The sequence below is a fragment of the Pithys albifrons genome, chromosome 6, assembly GCF_047495875.1.
Source record: "Pithys albifrons albifrons isolate INPA30051 chromosome 6, PitAlb_v1, whole genome shotgun sequence".
NCBI classification, from domain to species: domain Eukaryota; kingdom Metazoa; phylum Chordata; class Aves; order Passeriformes; family Thamnophilidae; genus Pithys; species Pithys albifrons.
In genome coordinates, this window is record NC_092463.1 from 27,352,014 (window position 1) to 27,376,276 (window position 24,263).

The 24,263-nt window shown below is 40.1% G+C and overlaps 1 protein-coding gene across 5 annotated transcripts in view; it reads right to left on the reverse strand.

The window, feature by feature from the left end:
- The window catches only part of NPAS3 (neuronal PAS domain protein 3), a 605,164-nt gene that overhangs the window by 419,114 nt on the left and 161,787 nt on the right, over positions 1-24,263 (reverse strand). The gene's annotated exons all lie outside the window — the stretch shown is intronic.

Here is a 24,263-nt window from a genome sequence, read left to right on the forward strand (position 1 = left end):
GCTGCCCATACTGAGCACACAAAGGTAACTCCGATTTTACTCCTGGGCTATTTTTTTAATTGGTCTAAAATTGCTGCATGCACAGTGTGATGACCCTGGTTAACCACTGGGATCTTCTCATGATTTTTCCTTGTAACTCAAAGGAAACTCAAGTTTCAATATATAATAATACAGCTTTGCAAGGAAAAAGCATTTTACTTTTTTTCTTGCATGTTTTGGGCCAAAGAAATGTTCATATTGCCTCTTTTGTTTTAATGGGAGGTTTTTCAAGTTTTGGTTGGTTGGTTGGTTTGGTTGGATTTTATACATTGCAGTGTTCAAGTCAGGATATTATAAGCTTCACCATATCTCTGCCTTGGTGCTGATGCTGTGGCTGGTTCCTGTCAGCTGCTGCATAAAGCAAGTAGAAACTGTTCTTTTCCCCTCACTAGGAGTCTATTTTTGCTTCATTTGTTTACTTATTAATTTGATGAAGTTAAAGCCACAATTCTAATAACTAATCATTGGTTTACAACAGAGCTGGAATTCAACTTGTTTATAATGGAACAGCTTCTCTCAAGCTACTACAATCATTCCTAACACCCTTTTTTTAAAGAAAAAATCATAATGGCCAGATCTACAAAAGCATTCTGGCATATGATCCAAATCAGTAGAACTGAAGCACACAGATACTACACTATGAATCTAAGAGCTCTATTTACCTGTTTTTCTAATGTGGAAATAAACTAGAGAGGTTATTTTATTTTAATATTCTTAACCACCTCCATTTTTGTAGTCATCTCTGCCACCTCAGATTTGAAAGCGCATATCAGCTGGGCCCTTAACACACAAATGAAATCGCACCATGCAACTTCCCTGAGAAGGGTTAACACATTACATTCCCTACACAATTCCATACCAATATATTCAAAAAGACAATCTAGTTAAGAAGGATAGTAAGATAAAGATATAGAAGGAGACAGCACATCCTTACCCACAGGTAAAAATCTACAATCCCACTGAATCACACATTAAGTACATAAACTACATACATTATGAACTCTATATAGAATGCTAGGAGCTTGATTTGTAAATTAGATTCTAGGAAAAAAAAGAACCTGAAAAATAAGATTTTGCACTACTCGTGCATGCATCTCTATCCAATTTCAAATTTTAAAAAATCTACAATCACAGATGTGGAAAATCCCTCAAAAGACGTATTAAATATAACACAGAAGTATTTTGCGTTGATACAGAAATCTGGGAGCTACAGCTCTGTGAGGTATGATCTGTCCAATTGATTCCAGAGAAGTAATATACCCTCTACAGGTTAAAAATCCACAACAGCAACGTAAGGGAAAGGCAGGCAAGTGTCTCTGCCCAATTGCTTGCAAGTGAAAGCTCAATTTCATGGCACAAGGCATGACCTTTACTACCTGTTACTGCACTTTTTTTCTCCCAGAAGCCAAGCTTGAGAATCTCAAGTCCCAGATCAAATGCAAGGAATCCAGAAGAACTGAGATTCTACATCTGTTCTGAAAGTCTGCACCAAGAGGTTCACACCTCCTTTCCAAAGCACTGAATTATAAGCCTGTGTAAGAAGGAAGCTTTTTGGAGATCCCTATAAAACAAATCAGAAACATTACAGATCTCAGCAACTTCTGAAATTGAAAAATGTTAGAAACTGATCAGTGATAGAATATTCCTTAGCAACACCAGAGTCTGAATCCACAGTTTACAAGTCCCGTAGAGGTTTCAGGAGATGAAACTGAATAATATATTAAAATGTAAACTTAAACAAAATGCTACTGGGGATCAGTAACAGTTTGCAATGAAAGTCAGTTAATCTGAAAAGGGAGGCTACCTGTGTCAGCAAACAGAATCATTTGAAAGCCACCTATGTGTGTTCAAATTTCTGCAATAAAAAAGTAGAAGGGATAAGGTGCTGACAGGATAAAAAAAGAAACTCCTGAGAAACAGTATTAAGAGTAACTTGGCTTTTCACCCTGCCATTTGGTATATTGTCATTTGTGGAAGCTTCACATAGTGAACCAAGTCAAGGAATTTGCAATCTGTAGAACTCTTGACATCAGAGCATTAAGCTAAATTTAGCATTAGCGTCCATCGATAGGTGCATACAAGTCCTAATTTCTACTCTACATAATGCCACTAGGAAAATACACTTGTAGTCTTGGACACTGCAGTTATGCTGATAAAATGGGTCCTTAATTTGGGAGCAGTGATTTCCTCAGCAGGATGCAGGAATTCTTTACATATGACCTAAACATCATTGCTTATCCTCTCTGACACCTGTGATTCTGATAGGCAGCATCAGCCTCATTATCAGATTTGCTTAACTACTGGCACTAATAATCCCAAGAGGATGCTAGAAAAGAGGGGTGCGAAGCTCACAACAGAAAGCAGTGGCATTGAAACAGGAGCAAAACTCATCTTAGGTCCTGTCATATGACACTGGGATTAGAGGTGGCTCTCTGTAACACAACGAATTTACTGAAGTATCAGACTGCAAAAAAGTTAGATATTCACAGGCTTTCCTGCTAATGAGAAAAACAAAAGTGTAGGAAACTACAGCCATGTTTGCTAAGTGGATTTCAAAGACAGTCAGAAAACACCAAGAAAGCAAGCATCACATGTTTCAGAGCTCTCACGGGACAGAGAAGGTCCCCCAACAGACAACAGAAACTACATATAGTATCCATGATACCAATAAGAAAGTAGCAGTGGGAAATACACTGCTCCCTCTTTGCCTTCTGTGGAGAAGGGTAAGGAGCTAAGACAATTGGATCAGGATCAGAGTGCATCTCTGTACAATATAAAAGGATGATGTTGTCATACAGTGGTGAAACTTCATGCATTCCCTTAAGAATATATTTCTCATAGAACTTCCATATACAGAGTCCACTAAAGAAGATGAAGAGGTTTCCAGCTGCTAGCACCTGATAATTCTGAGAAGCAGTACCGTATAAACAGAATATTTAATGGCTTGAAAACTAATGCTTTTTCAGATATGGTTTCTAAAATATATTTTATTTTTCCTTTTAGGGCCTTTCCAGATGGAGTGATATAAAGGGGGTCTGGCTTTTACAGATGAAAGGGTACAATAAATACTTCCATATAATACTGAAATGGTATACATGACATTTCTAAAGTAGATTTTCTATTGAAGACATGGCAGATGCAGAAGACATGATAATACGCTGTTGCATAAAAGTTTTATTGGTACTCATAACTCACTTGTGATTTCATTGTGCTTGTGGTCATTCCAAGCTTAACTTGCTTCATATTTTATTTCACATAATTTTATATACTTTACATTCATAAGCATATACATGCATTCACACCCACAATCTTCACATCTGACCAATCGACATCTGTCACTTTAAAGTTGGGACAATCCCAGCTGCTAATTTTTGCAGCATTTAATGGCAATCAAACATGTTACAGCATAGCAACAATTACACTGACCTACATTAGCAAGGATTTTTTAGCATATGTTCACAGAATCACAGAATATTCTGAGTTGGAAGGGACCCTCAAGGATCACTGAGTCCAGCTCTTAAGTGAATGACCCATATGGGAATCAAGCCCACAACGCTGGCGTTGTTAGCACCATGCTCTAACCAACTGAGCTAATCTCAGGGTCATATCAATACTGTGCTTTCATGTCTCACTTTGGGCACTAAAAACAGTGAAAAAATTTAATTATATGAATTTGCATTGTGAATGAACACAGGAGAATGGTTGCAGTTACAAATAAATATTTCTGCCTGTAATTTCAAAATATCGCTTGGAAACAGGTGCATCACAGACTTGCCTGGTTTTAGAAAGGCAGCTCACATTTGCATTTCACCCACACTGTTCCCTTTAACCTGACACAGGCAAGACTCCCCAAACTGGGCTCCTAAGAAACATCAGCCTGTCCCTGCACAGCCTCATGCAACAGCACTGCTAGGGTTTTATGGTACTCTCATTGGACTTGTCACAAACAGACAGTGGATTGGGAGCAAAGGTCATAAAACAATGTTTGAGGGACAGACAGACTGCTGAGCTCCAGATAGAATGGCCCAAGCCAGTGGACAGCTTGGCTGCAGTGTGCCATCATAGTTTTTGCTCATTTCCACTAACTACATGCAGAGAACTATGGCAGACTCTCACAAAGGTATACCAGAACTTTTTCTTCTATTACTAAACATTTTCATACTTGTTAATTCATCTGTTACCGAGCACTAGTGAATGTCTTAAGTCTCTAACAATAATATGGATTAGTACCAGCAAAACCAGACAGTGCAAAAATAACATATAATATCTAAAAATGTTTATAACAAGCTTCATAGAGATTGAAGCAATATGAGCATACACGTATTTTTATATTAGTCTAGTTTTTAAAATTCAAGGATCAAAAGATCCACTATAAACATTCTCTAATTCTCCAAAGGACATAGTCATATGGATGTTATATCAATTTCACAAAAATCAGATATATGGAGAGGATGCGCAACATTACTGTGCACAATGAATCTATGACAAAAAATATGGACTGGAGATAAGTGATCCAGCACCCTCACTGACCTGAAAGAGGCTTCCAATTATGTATATCCCTCTGTGTACAGTTTTCCAATACAAAGAAAACAAGAATGCTCACTTGCTACTGAGCATAGTTATAGCATTACATAAGGAAATGAATTTCTGCTATTTCTGAGTCCATAGGTGTGCATTTGTGCAATTCTATATGAGTTACACTAGAAAGATGCTCTTATCTTTTTCTTACTTTGTTCCATGTTAATATGATGTGATAGAGTATTACCATACTTGGGACATTTTTATATATAAATCATCTTTAGATCCCTTCCTCTATTATTAATAACCTATTTAAGCAATTTCTGTATCTATATCAATGCAACATAGTACATGACTATGAAAATTTAACTAATACAAATGTTTATACATTCTGATCTATTATAGGAATAATTGATTACCTGTGCCCTCACAGTAACATCTTTAAGAATCTTTTCTGAGGCTTCAAGCTGACCAGTGCAAACAGTGAGAGCAGTTTAGCCCATTTACAATAACGAATACATTTAGAAGCTGATTCTTAATGCCAGGGCAATTCATTAAGATAACATCCCACTCCACCTATAGATGACCACCTATAGACCATGTACTGGCATATAAAAATATGTTCTTACTTCACTGGTGTTATTGTACAGTTACACTTAATTAGAAGTTCAAAGAATGGAGTAGCATCAATATTTAAATGACCCAATTATTTGGAATATTTATTTATTTTAATCCTCTGTGACTCTTCTTATTCCTGAGGTTTTTTTCAAACGTTAATAGTGACATCTCAAAACAATGTTCAGTCCAAGTGGATATTAATCTGAACAGCAGTGCACATTTTCAGACTCAAAAAAAATTTATTTAGATCAGAATAAAGAAGAAGGAAGGAAAGCAGAGTAGTCTGCACTGCATAATTGCACATATTGCAGTTGAAAAATCCAGTCTAGCAAGTCAAACATCATTGCTGGTGGCAGCAGGGGCCTAAATCCTGCTATTATCAAGGGGTTTTTTGGTTATTGTTCTGTTTTTCTAACGGTTATGCTCTAGAGAGTTCACAAATATGCATGAAACTGGATATTTTTTCAGTATAGTAGATACAAGTGAATATAAAAGAATGAAGCAAGAGAGATAATGCTCTCGTAGATGTGAATTAAAAGAAGAAAAAATCCTCTCCCAAATTCCTAAGACTAATTCAATTAGTTCTGAAAAATTGATAATGAAAGTATGTTAATATGTTTACCTCTAATTTCTACACTGCATTTTTCTATCTTTGGGGATTTCTTTTCTCTTGAGAAAACTTTGACTTGATGTTTTCTCCTTCCCTTTGCCCTTTTCTTTTTTGCTGTCCTATTCATAGATTTTCTTTTCAAAAAGATTGTTTCTGAACTGAGAGCACAAGAACTTAAAGACTAATAATAACAGTTATGCTGTTTAAAAGAGAAGACTACATTCGTGAGAGAAAAAACTCCAAAAAAGGGGAAAGGAGGAAAATCAAAAGCCACATTAAATTTTACCTTCTTTCTTTTTTAAGTAGATCTGAGAAGCCAGACGGCAGATTTTTATGGATTTTTCTACTTGTTTGCTTAGGAGATCCGAACATTGCTCAGTCTCACTATTTATCAATTAATCTAGCATGCAGCCTCAAAGGAAAAAGGTCGACTTGTATTAAAAATTCATCCATCAAAAATTCATCAAAGACTTCAGCATTTTAACTTGTGAACCTTTGAACACCTGCATACTTGTCAGATCTGTGGTCATAGTTAACTGGAATCTATAGTTATCGCAGTGCCTATACTTGCGCTGACATGAGCTGCATGAGGAGATTGTCAGGTGGAAGTGTAGTATGTAACTCAGTGAGCCACACTGCTTCCTCAAGCTGCTCTCTTCATCAGACAAGGGATATCTGATGTCTGACTCATTTCAAAGTCAGGAAAATCAGACCTTTTCAATGAGCAAACATTTTTCAGGGACATTCATTTTTGCTCCACCATAATTATCACCATTTTCACATGGCAAAATTTTGCCAAAAATGTAAACTAGACCATTATCTGATATTATCATCAGTGGCCTAGTTCACAAATTAAAGCCGTTTAATGCCATTTAATGTTTTCAGAAGACTTTCTGTAATACGTGAAGAAAGCTGTATAGTATATGCTGGAAGTTAAAGCTGGAACCTTCAAGTTCAAGGTAAAAACTCGGCTGCTTAACTAATGCACTGCTCATAGCTGTCATCATTAATTTATGTTAGCCTCTGTAAACATCAAGAGTATAATAGGCCAATTTCACAACTAAATATAGATGCACATTTTGCCCTTATATAAAAGGCAGATTGCTGCTGTAGATCATCACTGCAGCAACACATCAGTAAAGATGCACTGTTTGATGGTCTGATGCTCACACAATATATAAAACCAGTTGTAATGGTTGTTTGGAAGCAAAGTGTAACATAGCAGCAAAATTTCATTTGTTCCACAAACTCAGGATATATTAAGCTTGGCTGACAAAGACTGTTTGATGTGCTAAATCAATTTGACCTTCATTTTTGCTTTATATTTCTCATTTAACACATGGAATGACCATTATTTTTTCACTATATGGGAAAATATCCTAGAACTGATTTCCATTAAAAACGTTTCTTTCCCTTGTTGACACCAAAAATACATTTTGCCAAAAGTGCTTTAACAATTATTGCAAAAATAATGTGAAACTTATGAAAAAATAATACCTTGATTAAACAAAGATTTTATTATGAAAGTGAGACTTAGGATGGTTTTTAGGGGTTGTGGTTTCACAGATGAGAATCCTCTTATTATAAATATGTAAACTTGATTCAAGGAAAAGATTTGTGTATGTTTGAACTAATCATTAAACTGAATGTTTTATCACCAATGAGCACCTTTGTTGAAATGTTTAAATAACAGGATTTACTTCCAAAGTGAGTCATTAAAACATAATAATAGGAACCTGGCAGGTTTATTAAGGATTACAAACTTGCCATCCTGCACAATCCACTAAAACTAATGTACACTTTGATACAGAAACCATTAAGTGAGCTGTGACACATTTCTTCAAACCCAAACTCTACAACTAGAACACTAGTGTTTTGATCTTTTTTTTCTCTTCCTATGTTGAACTAAGTAATTGCCAGCCTTGTGATAATAGAAAAACTGCAGTTTTATCAAGCAATTTTGTAGCACCCAATAAACAGCACTTTACCTTGGAGCAACTTGTACATTTCACACCTTAAATTTCTATTTACCAAATCAGTTAATCACTTCACAATTGAACTTCTCAGAACAAAAAATTATCAATTAAAGTGGTTGAAACTCCTGCAAATTATCATTTAGGAATGAAGTAATTGCTTTCATCAGGGCAGAAAAGCCCGCCAGAACAGAAATGTCACTTCAGATTAGTGTTCTCACTCCTGAAGCTATGGATGACACAGCTGATATAAGACTAAATGCCAAGACCAATCAATTGCTTTTGTGGCTCTGTTCTGAGCTGCTGTAAAAGGGGCCATTTTCTAGGATCTACTCTTCATTATAGTAAATGCTATCTCCTTGGTAACATAATTCCATTTCTCATAAATTCCGTCTGAGAGCATTGTCCTAACAATGGATGTTTGTGGAAAAGAATGCTGTTGGTTTAATGCAAAGAAATTAAGTGTGAACGGCTGTCAAAGTACTATAGTTTGCTTGTTCTTAAACATAAATTGAAGTCTTTACATTAAAAACAGAATACTTTGGCGGAAATGAATGTTCTGAACAAGTGTGATTTATTGCATTTGGAAGTGATGTGTTTCTAATCAAGAGTTTAGACTTTTTTTGAATACCTGTGTTCTGTCTATAGTGGGCACACTTGTCCCTAGCAGAGATTTGTCAGTTTAAGAGACAGTAGATAAACACTCCACTTATTTCACAGCAGTGCACTTACAAAATGTGAAACTGCATAAGAAAACATGGCCTCATTATCATATGACATGCTATTTGTTAGCAGACTCATCTGTGTATAAAAGCTTTGTTTGAACAGAGCCTTTACTGGAAATATATGAATTTCAATTTGTACTGTTCAACTTCCTAAAATACTAAGAATCTGAGTTATGGTCTCCAATTAAAAGGATATCTGAGAAGCTAATTTGGTGGAACAGCAGCAATTTCCTGCACTGCTCTCCTCATGACTGAAGTTTAGAAGCAAATCCAAGATTACAGATTTTCGTTCAAAACAGGATGAAAAGTATTCCTCCCTCAATGAGCATAAGCAATTCCAATTAACAATAACAAGAGTTATGTGACAGGAGAATATATTACTGCATATGTAAAGAAGTAATTTATTCAACATTAGGATGAAAAGTGCAATTTTACCACAGTTTCTCTATGGGTAACCAAAGAAAGAGCACAGGTATGCTGTTGTCAGATTGACTGCAGCCCTCAATGATGGCAATCGCATAAATATGAAAAGCTGCTCCCATTATTAAGTGATGTGGGGAAAACAAGAGATAAGAGACAGACAATGTCGGTGTGAGTCACATCTACCTGCTTGAGGTGAACATAGTAAACTGCAAAGCCAGGTAGCTTCAGTCCAGGCTGTGCACATACCCTATCTCATAAACCACACTAAAAATGCTGTATAGCATATTGCACTTTAGGTATAGCTTTACTCTTTGGCCTAACTAGCTACTCTACATAAATAAATCACTCTGAAAAAACCAACCATAATCCAAATTTCTGACTATACTCCTTTTTTGAGTACTGTCTTTAAGAAAAGACGATTTAGGTTAGGAGCTTTTTTCTGGTTCTGAATTAATACTTTCAAGAATTACTATAAATAGCTGGTATTTCCCTCACCCACGTCAGAGCTACTGCAAAAATTTTTGCTGCAATATTTATATTAGATATGGCATTATTTTCCATAGCATTATTTTACCAGTGGTACCTCTAAAATAAAGAGCTGTACAGTGTAAACTTTTTTTATTTTTTACTTTTATAAAAGTTGTGTCTGTGCCAGGTAGTTTATCTATACCATTAAGTTTTACTACTGCCAAAAGGCCTAAGGAGCACAATGTTGCCTTCAGGCAACTCAAGTTCACTCTTTTACAGATGACCTAAATAGGGATTTTGTTAGAGTTGGCCGTGCTCTCTGTAACACCCCGCTTCAATTTAGTTCCCAGAGCAGGGAAAAAAGGCAAGAATTCTAACCTCTCTCTTTCACTGCTCCCACATAAAAAATGGTAGTGGCAGTGCTCTCAATTACTACAATACTAAGACCCTTTCTGAAGACAATAACATTCTTTGTCTCCTTAGCCACTCTCACAATTTTCATCCTCATCATCTCTGAGTTTTCTCCTTCCCATCTGAAAGTTATGCATACAACGATGGGTGGGTCTCTGTGAAACATACACAAGTTCTAGTTTTGAACCTTGCTCATGTGAGTCTTCATAGGACCTTCTGTGAATTATTGAAGGGATATAAGTCACTGGTGCTACAGTCCAAAGGAGCTACTCCAATTCAGAGTCACAACAGAGGTATCTTAAAATGACAACAATGTAACTTCAACTGGACAGACAATGAGCTGTCCTACCAATGTCAGCCTTGCTCCTTGCATGTTTTTTGCTGCCTGTGATAAAACCTGTACTGATAGAGATCTCTCTGTCAGTGATACTCAAGCTACCTTGTTTTAAAATACCTCCAGTGCACCTTAAAAAGAAACAAAACCAAAAACATGCAACAACCAGCCTGAGTGGTAGTATAGCTACCTCCACTGAATTCCCAAAATCCAACAGTGCATGGAAATTCTTTCTTCTGTAGTCTTAGGAAGATCCAGCTGCTTCCAGAGGCTCACTGATGGATTTATCAAAACTTGTTTTCCTAGAAGCACGAGCTTCACTCTCCAAGGTGCAGTGTTAGCTGTTGAACCATTGACTCAGCAGAGTATGAATGAGCTTCAAGGCTTTTCACTTTTAGCCACCTTGCTTGAACCCTGAGCAGTTTAGTGTAAATGAATGTCAGCACAAGACAGCAAGATTTTCATGAGCAGCGTCCCTTTCACACATATCACCAGTGAAATAACTTTCATTACTGCTTACGTATTCCAGGACAGGCTACAGCCTCCACTGACGTCCCCTGCACTTTCTATTTGTTTTACTTTCTATTTAATGCTCTGGGACAGGGGACAAGCGTCAAGCACACTGGTGAAGGACAGAAGGTCATATGAAGAAGGATATTGTTGGATTTTTGGCACTTTTGAGACAGTGGGATAAAAATGAAGCCCATATTGACTGCAGAAGGAAGACCTCCCTCCTTGTTCTCTTTACAGATACCAGCACTGGCTGCAAACAATATTGGGCTCATGTGTTTCCTGAAATGCCAAGATTACTGTCAAAGGTTATGCACTGAACCCAGACCAAGAACTGCCTCACACAGTGCTAACTGCTGTGCTGGAAGCATGTCCCTAAGTATTTGAGTTTTCAGGCACTTGTAGCAGACCCAAGATTTAATTTCTAAATAAAGTTTTCAGATATGGTACAGCAAACATCAATTCTCCTCAGAAACCATTTTAACTGGTCAGAGTAGACTTGATGCCACATGCATTGTATGACCAAAATAATGATATACACCAAAATCTCTCCTTAAAACACATGCACCATCAATTACAATCCTAAAACTGTAAAAAACAACACTTAGACAAAAGCCTCAGTTTTAACAGTTGAGACATAAATCTCACACTAAGTAATGCATATCTTCTTCAACAATATTCAACTACAACCAAGAGCAGCAATATCATAAATCCATCAGACTGCACATATTAAAGGTATTAAAACTATCAGAGGACTCAAATATTGTCCAGCCACTGCCCCAGCTACATCTCAACCAAGTACCAAAGATCCTTGGTAAAACAATAGCTCAAAAAAGGCCAACCAGTCACACAGATGAGGAATGTGAGTGACATAAAACCACAAAACAAAACATGATCCAAAGGTAAGAGCCCCTTCTGAAAAGCTCCTTGCTTTTTAGTTACTCAGCAGATAGAGCACCTTCCTGTCAAGTCTCGCAGGTGTAGATCAGAGAGGAAATTAGAGAGGAGTATTATGATTATCTAGGAACTATCGTCATCATGAGGCAGGGCATATAACGTCACCCTGTAATTCCGGTTTCTTTTGCAAAAGTATCAATCCTAATCTGGAAACTCCAAGATGTAAAGAATTTCTATTGCTAAGCAGCTGCAACGTTTAAATTAGCCTCACTATTAACATTTTGTGGTTTTTTTCCTGTTTCGACTTTGCTGAGTTCAGCTTTCAGTCACTGAATCTTGCAATTCCTTTGTCCACTAAACAAAAGAAACTCCAAATATCTGCTATCTTCTCCCTGGCTGGGTAATTATGGTCCATGATCAAGTCACCCTCTTAACCTTCCCTTTGACAAGATACTTGATTGACTAAACAAACTCAGTCATTGTATGTTTTCCAGTCTTCATTTTAGCAGTTTCTTTTTTTCCGACAATAAAACAATGAAAAAATTTCAACACTGAATGCAGCAGCAACAGTTATAATTTCTATGTTTGATATTTCAATTGATAAATTTAAAGATTATTTTAGTCCATATCTGAAGCAGCGTTATACTGGGCTATGGTCTTTTGCTGCTACTCATAAGAAAACTTAAGTCTTTCAATTTGGGCCATCATTAACAGGCAAGAATTTCTTTTACACCACCTCAAAATTTTTAGTGTAAAATTGCAGTCAGGTTAAAATAGCCAAACTCAGAAACAAGAAGAAACATTCTGTAAAATGATGAATTCTTGAGATAATCCCCAAAAGTCATTATTCACAGAGGTGTTCAAAACAATTAAGGTATGATTTTCAAAACCACACAGTGCTGGCAAATCCTGCTCCCAGTGAAATGAGGCACCAAATGTGTTTGAAAATTCCACTGTACTGTATTTGAAACCTGTCATTGCTGGGATAACCTCAGTCGGGTAAACCAAAACAATCTGGAGTTGAGAGGAAGTTTACACCCATAAATACTGCATGTTAATCTTGTAACTTACCTGTTGATAGATCTACAAACTCATAGGTAGATGAAAGAGGTGGAATGACTGCTAGACTGCTAGTAATAGCTAAATGAATGATGCTTAAAACCAGCAATTGTATTAGGTTTGTGGGTGGGGGTTTAGCTACAGAAAAGAAAGAAGAAAAGAAGGAACCATCACAAAGAGCTATTATACCTGACAGGCTCTACACAAGATAGATAAAATGTGAGTTTCAGTATTCAAAATAGAAAGGATACAATCGTATGTCTGGTTAACTTACAGGAAATAGTTCCAGAGACAATTTTATACTAACTACAGTGATTTGAGCAATTTTTAAAAATAATACCAACCAATTTCTCTCCATTATACTCTGCTGGCAGAAAATAAAACATTTTTCTTTTAAATTATTGCCTCTGGGTTTGTTAAATCATGCAGCCTGTCAACATGTGGTCACCAGTTTTACATGATCTTTCTGCCTCTCTGGAAAAGAATGAATTTGCAGCCTGATCTGTGATATAAATACATAATCTGGCATCAGTTAAAGTTGCTGCTATTACTACAAAAAGAAAAAAAAAGGCAAAAAAAAGAAAAAAAAGGTAAGCATCTGTAATATTGTAATATGAAAAAAATACCTGACTCAAAATAATTTGTTTAAATTTAAGTACAACAGGGTGGTGGGTTTTTTTCTTAAATACTAGGTCTGGCAGCTCCTGCTATTGAAGAATTAAGAGGAAAAAAAAAAGAAAAAATAGTCTAATTCTGTCACCAGATGTGCCTGCCCAACTCCATTGATTTCAAAGGACAACATGGACCCATAGTACTAAGCAATTTCATAAGAGTAAATATTTGAGAAACAGAATGAGAAAAAAAATGTGGAATCCTTCTTTAGCTACACAGTTGTTTCAGCAAGCTTACGGCAGCAGAACAAATCAAATCTCCAACCATTTGCTGTCAAGTGGGAATCATGTTCTAATAATCCCACAACTGATTAGGATATATGCTCATCTCAACAATATGACTAAATGGAAAAAGTGAATGGATAACAAAACACAGCAAGATAAAACACATGCAATTTTACTTTCCTAAACTTATGTCAAATTAACTTTTATGAGACACTTTGCTTTTACTCACAGAATTGCCCTATTTAGTAGTCTTTCTAAACCAGGATTTTCAGGTTTGCTGTCTTTTCTAAACTCCTTTGTATACTGGGTATAGCATACTTCACAATACCTTTTCATCTCTTCTTAGGGATGGAGAGATACACAGAGTCAACCTTTGTAATTAAATCCTGACTGTTGTCAACAGCAGTTGCTGTTATTTCACCTTATATAGCGATTATTTGTATTCTTAGGAATGCCTGCTTCAAAATCACACAACAGGAAAAATCATGCTTTTAGGAGCAAGGGAGAAAAAGCAGCTGAAGGGTTCCCCATAATGCAGAAGAAGTCTGTGTATCTGTGTGATGCCTCATGCCTTCCAGGCACTTGAAGACTCCACTGAGCAACAGGATTTACTATAGCTTTAATAAGGTGCAAATGCTAATTCCCACACTACAAGCCAGCTGACAGATAGTACTGACATGACAAAATGGGATCTCGACTATTGTGGGTTTATGACCTGTGACAGAGGCTGGTGAAGATACACCCACATGTACCAATCCTCCCATTTGTGACTGTCTACTGTAGGGAAATCAGAGAACAGGAGCCTCATAATTGCCTCCAGCATCCGTGAAAACTTACAGCCACAAACAGACTAAAACCAGTGTCAGAATTCTGGCTGAGTAGAAGAAACTTTTTATACCAAGCAATTTTTAACTGAAATGCCAAAAACACTAAACAGCTTTAGAGCGTTCTATTAATGACCAGTATAAAAGAAGGTATTAGTCTGATATGCAAAAAGAAAAACATTAAGAGGAGACTTGTGTAGTAAAAAGTAATGGCTCTATGACAGTAACAGAATAAGATAAACCAGGGTAGAAGTTTGGTTTTCTGGTTACTTCAAGATTTTTTTAGACTTACAGCCTTCAAAAACTAAGAATTCTTGTGCCAATTTTAAAAGTCCTATTTAAATTATTTTATGATTTCAGTTTACATTAAAATCTCAAATAAAATAGCATGAATGCTTTGTGTGGCCATCTGCTACTTCCATCAAGTGTCTGTAGTGACGAAAATGAGGATTCTAGTAGTTTTACTGTGGAGATAATTGAAGCCTTTCTAAGAATAATTTCTATTCAGTTCTTTAGAGCCAAATTTTGCCCTTGGATCTGCACTCTATCTTGTAATATTGGAACGTGGTTCTTGTTTGAGCAGTTAATGTCAGCCTCTGAGTATAAAACATGAGCTGCTCATATTCTTTTATTCTTTTTTATAGATGATATAATCCATATTACGTATTTTGGCAGATGCTTTCTGGAGCATGCTGAGCACAGTTATATATTTAAATTATGCAAATAATGCCAATATCAGAGGCTGTTTGTTGGTGATCTGAGCTTCTAATTTCAGTTCTACCATTAATTTCTAGTGTAATCAAGAGCCAAACACTAACCTGACCATCATACTCAGAATATTAACCAGCCAGAAAAACTGTTCTTACATTTAGTTTATGTAATACATTTTCAAATCGTCACTGATACCAAACCAACCAAAAAGTTTATTCATAAAAGTAATCCATTAATTTCAATAAGACTATACATAGATCTCTTGAATAAATCAGAATTTAGTCAGGCTCATGGATGCAAGTCCAGCATGTGCGTTAGGTGACACTGAACTCTGATGCATCTAAATTGCAGTACTGAAAACCTACATATATATATATATATATATATATATATATATATATATATATATATATATATATATATATATATTTATGTAAAGTGTGTTGCTGAGTTGATGTTGAGGATGTAATGCCTTCACCAAACATTTTTAAAACCTAAGTACTTGAATCAGCCTCATTGCTATGGGATGCTGCCTCCCACTGCTTTGACTGCAGCTGTCAGAGCAATGCTCATATGAGCCGGGAATGTTCCAAAAAGCTGCTTCCCGTTCTTTCCTACGGCTGCTTATCAGCTTTCTAACTGGCCTCGTATCACAGCACATCATACCATATCGTGACACAGAAAACAGTTGCCATTCAGCTTGTCTCTCAGGAGGTCTTTGGAATTCTGAGCTGACCTTGTCTTAGTGAGCATTTCCTCAAGGGTGTTTTCTTTCTCCCAATTTGCGTAAAATAGCCAAAGAGAACCGGGAAAAGAAAAACAAAAACAAAAAATAAAAACAACAAAAAAACCCAAAAACAAACAAACAAAAAGGAAGTATGGAAAATCTGAGAAAAGAAAGTGCATTCAGCTTTACTGATGGAGACTGAAAGACCGGTGAGGGATAGTCCTGGTATCCACATCACCACAGGCCCACCAAGAGCTGCTGGTGGATAGTGAACTCCCAATCAGTCTCAGAATCCAGGACACACAGAAACACATGCATTAGGGGTGATGTGTAGAAGTTACCTGTACCTGTATTAGCTGGTGAATTCTCCATACAACACTCGGGGGAGGTGGATATAACTTTCTTAATCTTGAAAAAGAACAAAAGCAAACTGAACAGATGTGGGAACCTTTTCCAAAGCACAGACTGTATCCCCTTGACTTCTCTGAAATATGTTTAGCTCTTCACTTGAAACAGCTGGACACCAGTAAATATAGATATTATTTCATATACTGCTGAAAATATGTCATATTTGGGAGCTGTGTATAGGAATAAATAACAAGATCCCAGCTACACAAACATATTAAACTGGCACAGACATACGTTAGCATTACAACTGAAAGAAATCACTTTCCTCTGTTCCCACTCTGAACCATCACTTGCCTTAGAAATAGGTAAGGTTAAAATTACTAACTGATTTTTACTGGATTGGTTTATAGGTTCCTTAATCCAGTTTGCCACATGGATGTATAAATGCTCATATAAGTGGGGGTGGCACAGAATGAGTGAGAACACATCTCTAAGGACTACCAGCTTACCATATTCATGAAGGAAAGGCGATGATAGGAGCAAGACTACATATTCAGCTGAAGCTGTCAGAACAATAAGGGTTGCCAGAATGAAACTGCCCACTTGGAATCTGGCCAAAATTACCATTCCTTTAGAAATGCTTACTTAGAATTATGAAAAGTGCTAAACATTAATAAACACAGCCAGTCAATATCTTAAATTCTCTCTCAGCATCAGCATCAGCCTAAGGCTGAGTGGGGGCAGTGGTTGGAATTGGACCTTGGTGAAACTCAGGCCTATACTGAAACCACAGATACTGAAGCAAATAGATTTCAATATAATTGACAGCATATGTTTCTATATCTCTATTCAGTAGCTGATAGAAATAAATAATACACAGCATGCCAGTGATAACCACGGCAAATACACCAGCCAACTTCCTGAACTGCATCCTAATGGGATCTTAGAACAGATCTAAGCCAGGTTCCTCAGGGCCTCAGTTCACTTGATTTCTTTCCCTTCATAGCAGTTTGTATCAAATACAGCAAACCTTATTAATTTATTCTGATTTCCATGTTCAAAACCAGTTTGTTGCTCTGAAAGTTTTTTCATACCATGCTAGTAGAACTTTTCTTGTCAGAATCCATTGGTTTTTCCTTAAAATATGCAGCAAAGTCTTTGAATAAACTAAAGTCTAACGAAAAATCCTGGTTAAAACCAGCTAGATGTTACCTGAAAAAAACATTTTCATATGAGGCTATTCAGATGTGTAGCCAACTGGGATCTGCCTGGCCTTGTGAACTGTTTATACATCCTTAATCCATCAGAGGTCCTGATAGTAAAGTGAGCTTTTTATCACATTTTGTGACTCCCTGACATACTAGAAGAATTGTGGAGGCTTAAATTAATAAAAGTATTATTTTATTGCATGCATGCAATTAATTTTTTTGTTTTGTCCTAGGATTTAATAAACTTCATTTTAAAGTTTAACAATACTTTAAAATTGGTGCTATTTAATTTTTTATAATAGTAGGTGCAGTTATGATCTCCTACACTTCTTCACAATTTAGCGACTCCACTAACTTCAAGCATGCTATTCTGGGTTCTGACAGTTATGTTTGAATTCATCTTTATGCAACTTCAATAAAACTTAAGCGTAAATGACTGAAGTTCAACATCAACTTCCTTGTTCAGACCTTGTCTTGTGGCATGTTCTGCTCTAGCTCAGGCCAGGTGACTATAGTCATTAGATGCCAAAAACCCAGCTGGGGTTGTCACAACATCTGGTTCCCTGCAATACTCAATTTCTTCTAAATGTGCACACCTCCAAGTGAAGTACATTCAGAAATACACACAGATTTTTTCCTTAAAGCATTCAAGTCTACAATACAGATTATTTCAAGTGCTTAGTTTGCAAGAAAATATACAATGAAAGTCCTAAATATAGAGATGCCATCTCTCCTTAAACTCTTACTGAAATCAGAAATGTTCTTTTCTTGCCTTGAATTACATCTGACTAAAATTGGTTTACTAGAGAACAATGTTAGCCCCATCAGACCTTTGTAACACTTTTGGGTTTTTTTTTGGTGGTGGTGGTGATGGTGGTGGTGGAGGGGTGGGCAGATAGGGTAGGGCAAGTGATGTCTTTTGCTTGCAAACAAAAGCAAACCTTATTTTAGCCACCCAGCCCAGATATTGAAGGTACAAGCAGAAAAATCCACAGTTCTTACGTCATGAGCAAAGTGCAATTAATCACTATTATTTAGCTCTGTAGCTACATACATAGATCCCTTCCATCAGAGTCACATATCAGGTTGTTGGCAAGTGTCTTTTCTTTAGCAGCCTTTACACACAAAAGAAGAATTCCTTCCTATGGATTATCTAGTATTCCAAGCCTCAAGAGACATAAGTTCACTCAGCAGACAAGGAATATTCTTCATTATCCTCCTTATAGCACCTTTTACTTTCCCTCAAAGTGAATGCATTTTGTACAAGATGTATTCCTGTCCTAGTTCAGCTGGAGGGACCAGCTAACCCTGTGTGGTGGTGATCAAACCTGTGTATTCCACCCCCTCTATTCATTCCCCAAGGACAATGGGCCATTAGCAGCAGCTGCCCAGGGAGCCATTATCACTTCACACCCAGCCTGAGGGGGGCGGAGCTGCTAATGGGCCATCAACAGCTCAACAACCCCTGGCTCCCAGAGTTAATCACCCATTGTGTGAGTCCCCGCCCAGGGGGAGGGACTGAGTGCTCCCTGAGGGTACATAAGTGGTGGGTAAGAAGACCTCAGCCCTTCTCGTCGGATCCAGAGCAGCAGCAGGACCTCGACAGCAGGAGATCACCGCTCTCGCCCAGACCACAGCCCTCGCCTGCACCAACAGGTTTTTCTTTTCCTTTTGCTCTGGACTTGGGGGAGCCACAGGGGTCTCAGCACAAGGGCAAACAAACCCCCTTGGGTTTGTGCCCCAGGACACTGGGTTATACTGCTGGGGTATTGTGAGTTGAAAGCAATTTCCCTTGTGTATCAGTGTTGTTATTGTAATATTATTATTAAATTTTAGGTCTGACTTATAATCTCTCTCGTGGTGAGTTCATTTCCCCTGCTGGTTCACCTTCAAACCAGCACATCTTTTGGCGCCCAACGTGGGGCACGAGAGAGAAGTCAGAACTACAATTTCATTTTGTGTATTTGGGTACAGAAACTCCCTGACTACCATGTTGCTTGATGTATTCATGTGGATGGTGTATCTGGGCCTGTTCATATTTCGACACATGGGGAACCATGTGCCTGTTTTGATGCTCTCTTTAATACCAGGGAGAAGGATCAAAATTGCTTTATTAATATACTATGTTTATGTTGTCATAACATCAGAAGCAATGAATTTCATTGTGAATGTATATTCAGTCTGGTCTGCCTGTCCTGGTTTGGGTTGTTACCTCTGGGGTCTCATTAAAAATAGCACCCAGACTGTGGGGAAAACAGGCGGAGATGGTTACTTCCACCTTTTCACCTCTGCTACAACAATCATTGAAAATATTGAGCTTCCTTTTGATGTTAGGGACAGCATAATCCTGCTGTTAGTGTTGCTTTGTCTCCTCTGTACTGTATACACCATGTTTAGGGTCAGAACTGGGCTCTCTAAGGAGACTTGCTGGAGGCCTGCCCTGGGAGTGGATGATGTTGAGTGGCACGGGAAGTGGGAAGATATGGGCCAGTATTTGGAGACCTTCTCTCCTCAAATGATCTGGAAATTCACCCCGGAACAACTGCAGGACCCTGCCAAAATGCTAAGCTATGTCAAAGGAAGATGCTCTGGTAGTCCCAGAGATATGCAGCTCACAGCAACCTGCTGGGCCCTGGCCACTGCCTACCGCACACTGCTTGGTGTGGTACAGCATCATCAGGAGGAGGAGAAAAGGAGCAAATCCACAGGCACCATGTCCACCCAGACCATGACTGAGCCAGAGAGGAAGAGAGATACATCAACTAGCGCCATGTCCACCCAGACCATGACTGAGCCAGAGAGGAAGAGAGATACATCAACTAGCGCCATGTCCACCCAGACCATGACTGAGCCAGAGAGGAAGAGAGATACATCAACCAGCGCCATGTCCACCCAGACCATGACTGAGCCAGAGAGGAAGAGAGATACATCAACCAGCGCCATGTCCACCCAGACCATGACTGAGCCAGAGAGGAAGAGAGATACATCAACCAGCACCATGTCCACCCAGACCATGGAGGAGCCAGAAGGACAACAGAAACCGATAGCAGTTGCCCCTGTCCAGAAAAGAAAATCAAAGACCAAATCAGTTCGTATAGTGCATGACGAGGAAGAGTCAGGACCTTCATCTCAAGCAGAAGAAATGGAGCCAGAAATAATCACCCGGTCCCTATCCCTGGGAGAGCTGCGGGAGCTCCGGAGAGAGTTCACACGACAGGCAAATGAGTCCATCTTGACCTGGCTACTTCGAATCTGGGATGCTGCAGCCAATGATACAATCCTAGATGGGAGTGAGGCAAGGCAGCTGGGATCCCTGTCTCGAGATGTTGTCATTGATCAGGGCATTGGAAAGAGACAGGAAACTCTCAGCCTCTGGCGGCGACTGTTGTCAAGCGTGAGGGAGAGATATCTTTGTAAGGAGGACCTCCACGTACAGCAAGGACAGTGGAACACGATGGAACAAGGTATCCGGTGCTTAAGGGAATTAGCCGTACTGGAGATAATCTTTTCAGAGGATGAGAGATTCCCTAAAAGTCCAGATGGTGTCCAGTGCACATCCCAGATGTGGTTAAAATTTGCACGACTTGGGCCAGAAATGTATTCTCGCTACCTTGCAACATTGCAGTGGAGAGAGGGAGAAGACAAGGTGGGTGCACTGGTCAGCAAACTCAGGATTTATGAAGACACTGTCACTGCTCCATTACGAGCCCATGTCTCAGCTGTGGAAACAAAACTGGCTGAACTGGAAGAGAAGATTAAGGAAGGACTCTTCCATATCTCTCCAGAACAAACAAGAGTCTCTGCCATCAGAAGCAGGCGTCTCCCAGCTAAGGAGAAAGGGTACACTCCACGCGGCAATCTGTGGTTTTACCTCCATGAGCATGGAGAAGATATGAGGAAGTGGGATGGGAAACCCACCTCTTCCTTAGCAGCTCGGGTACGTGAATTGCAAAGAGGCACAACTAACACAGGGAATTCTTCAAGGTTGAAGGCTGCTCCGGTCTCTCGTGGGCAAGGCTCCAGACAGTATAGGAATGATGATGTTATGCCCGATCCTCTTGAAGGAACCTCCCGGTCATATTCACAGGGAGAGCGCAGTGAATACCATGACCAGAACTAGGGGGGCCCTGCCTCTAGCCAGGTAGAGGAGAGGGACAATCGGGTTTATTGGACTGTGTGGATTCGGTGGCCTGGCTCATCAGACCCACAGAAATACAAAGCTTTAGTGGACACTGGCGCACAATGCACGTTGATGCCATCAGGATACGTCGGGGCAGAATCCATCTCTATTTCTGGGGTAACAGGGGGATCCCAACAGCTGACTGTACTGGAAGCTGAAGTCAGCTTGACTGGCAAGGAATGGCATAGACACCCCATTGTGACTGGTCCAGAAGCCCCATGTATCCTTGGCATAGACTACCTAAGGAATGGATATTTCAAAGACCCAAAGGGACTGCGTTGGGCCTTTGGCATAGCTGCTGTGGAGACAGAGGAAATCAGACAGCTGAGCACCTTGCCTGGCCTCTCAGAGGACCCTTCTGCTGTAGGACTGCTGAAAGTTGAAGAACAATTGGTACCGCTGGCCACAGCCACAGTGCACCGTCGGCAATACCGCACTGACCGAGACTCTGTAACCCCCATACACAAGATGATTCGTGAGCTGGAGAGCCAAGGGGTGGTCAGCAAGACTCACTCACCCTTTAATAGCCCCATATGGCCAGTACGAAAGTCCAGTGGAGAGTGGAGGCTGACGGTGGATTACCGTGGTCTCAATGAGGTCACACCCCCCCTGAGTGCCGCTGTGCCGGACATGCTGGAGCTTCAGTATGAGCTGGAGTCCAAGGCAGCCAAGTGGTATGCCACCATCGACATTGCCAATGCCTTTTTCTCCATTCCGTTGGCAGCAGAGTGCAGGCCGCAGTTCGCTTTCACCTGGAAGGGGGTGCAGTACACCTGGAATCGACTGCCCCAGGGGTGGAAACACAGTCCCACCATTTGCTATGGACTGATCCAGACTGCATTGGAAAAGGGTGAGGCTCCAGAACATCTACAGTACATCGATGACATCATTGTATGGGGGAACACAGCAGGGGAGGTTTATGAGAAAGGAAAGAAGATAATCCAGATTCTCCTAAGAGCTGGTTTTGCCATTAAACGAAGTAAGGTCAAGGGACCTGCTCAGGAAATTCAGTTCCTAGGAGTGAAGTGGCAAGACGGGCGTCGTCAGATTCCAACAGAGGTGATCAACAAAATAGCAGCTATGTCCCCACCGACCAGCAAGAAGGAAACTCAGGCTTTCCTAGGCGCCGTGGGCTTTTGGAGGATGCATATCCCTGAGTACAGTCAGATTGTAAGCCCTCTCTACCTTGTGACACGGAAGAAAAATGATTTCCAGTGGGGCCCTGAACAACAACAAGCCTTTGAGCAGATTAAACAGGAGATTACCCATGCAGTAGCCCTTGGGCCAGTCAGGACAGGACAGGATGTGAAGAATGTGCTCTACACTGCAGCCGGGGAGAATGGCCCATCCTGGAGCCTCTGGCAGAAAGTACCTGGGGAGACTCGAGGACGACCGCTGGGATTCTGGAGCCGGGGATACAAAGGATCTGAGGCCAGTTACACCCCAACTGAGAAAGAGATCCTGGCAGCGTATGAAGGAGTTCGAGCTGCCTCAGAAGTGATTGGCACTGAGGCACAGCTCATCCTGGCACCCCGACTACCAGTGTTGGGCTGGATGTTCAAAGGAAAAGCTCCTTCTACCCATCACGCCACTGATGCCACATGGAGTAAGTGGATCGCTCTGATCACGCAGCGAACCCGGATAGGGAATCCTAATCGCCCTGGGATTTTGGAAATCATCACCAACTGGCCGGAAGGTGAGAGTTTCGGATTGTCCTCTGAAGAAGAAGAGGAGCAGGTGACACGAGCTGAGGAGGCCCCACCATATAACCAGCTACCAGAAGAGGAGAAGCGATATGCTCTCTTCACAGATGGCTCCTGCCGCATTGTAGGGACAAGCCGGAAATGGAAAGCAGCTGTATGGAGTCCTACACGTCGAGTTGCAGAAGCGACTGAAGGACAAGGTGGATCAAGTCAGGTCGCAGAGCTGAAAGCTGTTCAGCTGGCTTTGGATATCGCTGAACGAGAGAAGTGGCCAAGACTCTACCTTTACACTGACTCGTGGATGGTGGCCAATGCTCTGTGGGGATGGCTGGAGCGCTGGAGAAAGGCCGGCTGGCAGCGCAAAGGGAAACCCATCTGGGCGGCTGAGATGTGGCAGGACATCGCTGCCCGGGTAGAGAAGCTGAGTGTGAAGGTCCGTCACGTAGATGCTCATGTACCCAAGAGCCGGGCTAATGAGGAGCATCGTAACAACGAGCAGGTGGATCGAGCTGCCAGGATTGAAGTCTCTCAGGTAGATCTGGATTGGCAGCATAAAGGTGAATTGTTTCTAGCCCGATGGGCCCATGATGCTTCTGGTCATCAAGGCAGAGATGCAACATACAAATGGGCTCGTGACCGAGGGGTGGATCTAACTATGGACAGTGTCTCACAGGTTATCCATGACTGTGACACATGTGCTGCCATCAAGCAGGCCAAGCGGGTGAAGCCTCTATGGTATGGTGGACGGTGGTCGAAATACAGGTACGGGGAAGCCTGGCAAGTTGACTACATCACACTTCCCCAAACACGCCAAGGCAAGCGCTACGTGCTGACCATGGTAGAGGCAACCACTGGATGGCTGGAGACATACCCCGTATCTCACGCCACTGCCCGGAATACCATCCTGGGCCTTGAGAAACAAGTCCTGTGGAGACATGGCACACCAGAAAGAATAGAGTCTGACAACGGCACCCACTTCAAGAACAGCCTCATGGACACCTGGGCCAGAGAGCACGGCATTGAGTGGGTGTATCATATCCCCTACCATGCTCCAGCTGCCGGGAAAGTTGAGCGATGTAAT